Source organism: Sciurus carolinensis, chromosome 12 (assembly GCF_902686445.1).
Source record: "Sciurus carolinensis chromosome 12, mSciCar1.2, whole genome shotgun sequence".
NCBI classification, from domain to species: domain Eukaryota; kingdom Metazoa; phylum Chordata; class Mammalia; order Rodentia; family Sciuridae; genus Sciurus; species Sciurus carolinensis.
Genome location: NC_062224.1, coordinates 66,280,204 through 66,281,415, shown reverse-complemented (window position 1 = coordinate 66,281,415; position 1,212 = coordinate 66,280,204). Strand labels below are relative to the sequence as shown.

At 56.7% G+C, this 1,212-nt stretch overlaps 1 pseudogene; it reads left to right on the top strand.

Annotated features, from left to right (window-relative positions):
- Positions 1-293: 293 nt before the first annotated feature.
- Positions 294-927, top strand: LOC124961471 (refilin-B-like; annotated as a pseudogene).
- Positions 928-1,212: the final 285 nt, after the last annotated feature.

Genomic DNA, 1,212 nt, shown 5'->3' with positions numbered 1-1,212 from the left:
AATTGACAATTTTTGCCACTATGCTAATAATTTCCTTGAAAGTAATAAACTTAGGAAAGGAGTATCATTCATCCATTTTATACCTCCCTTATATTTATATTTAACATTAAAAAATCTCTTCTTAATAGTTTTCATAAGAAATCCTTTAGGCCGGCGAGACCTGGACGGCGCGCGGGCGGCGGGCAGGGAGGGCGGCCCCGAGGGCAGTGGCGCCTGCCGGCCTGCGCGCCCCTCTCCGCGCTCTCCCATCCGCGACCCCGCGCCGGGTTCCCGGGCCCGCCACGCGCAGAGCCATGGTGCGTCGGCTGAGCCTGCAGGATGTGCCCGAGCTCGTGGACACGAAGAAGAAAGGCGATGGCGTCCTGGACAGCCTGGACTCGGGGCTGCCCCCAGCCCGGGGCTGGCGTCGGCCGGGGTGGAGGCAGCGGCGGGGAGCGCGCCGGTCCCGGAGGCTGGAGTCCCATGAGGCGGTGACCCCAGCGCCCTGAACCCAGCATCTCTCCCCAGCACACTGGCTATCAGTGCTCACCAAAGCTGTGCCCGCTGTCCTTTGGCGAAGGAGTGGAGTTTGACCCCTTACCACCAACGGAAGTAAGGTACACTTCTTCCGTCCAGTACGACTCAGAGTGACACTTCATTGATGACATGCCGCTGCCACTGGGCCTGGCAGTGGCCTCCTGCAGCCAGATGGTCTCCTGCATCCCCAATTGCACATGGCGCACCTACAAGGCTGAGGTGCGCTTTGAGCCCCTCCACAAGCCCACAGGCTTCCTCAGCACCACCTTCGTCTACCCCAAGTACCCCAAGACCATCTACACCACAACCCTGGAGTACAACTGCCCCAAGAAGCTGAGAAGGTTCCTGTCCAGCGTGGAGCTCGAGGCCACAGAGTTCCTGGGCAGCGATTGCCTCTTGGATGAGTGCTGACTGAGCAGGAGGCTCAGGTTGAGCCACCTCTTCCACTGCCTTGGTCCCCAGACCACTCCAGGCAAGCAGGACAATGTTGCCCTTGCTTATCATTCCAGCCCCAGGCTGACCTGAGGATACCTCTGGGCCCAGCCTGGGGAAGAAGAAGAGGGGAAAAAAATCACTGCATCTTGCAAGTATTGAGATACTTGGTTTGGTTTTTTAATTTTCAAATTATCTTTCAAAGGACTATTTTTTTCCTGGTTTGCTGCTTTAGAAGGAGTCTATTTCCAGAGTTTCCCGAAA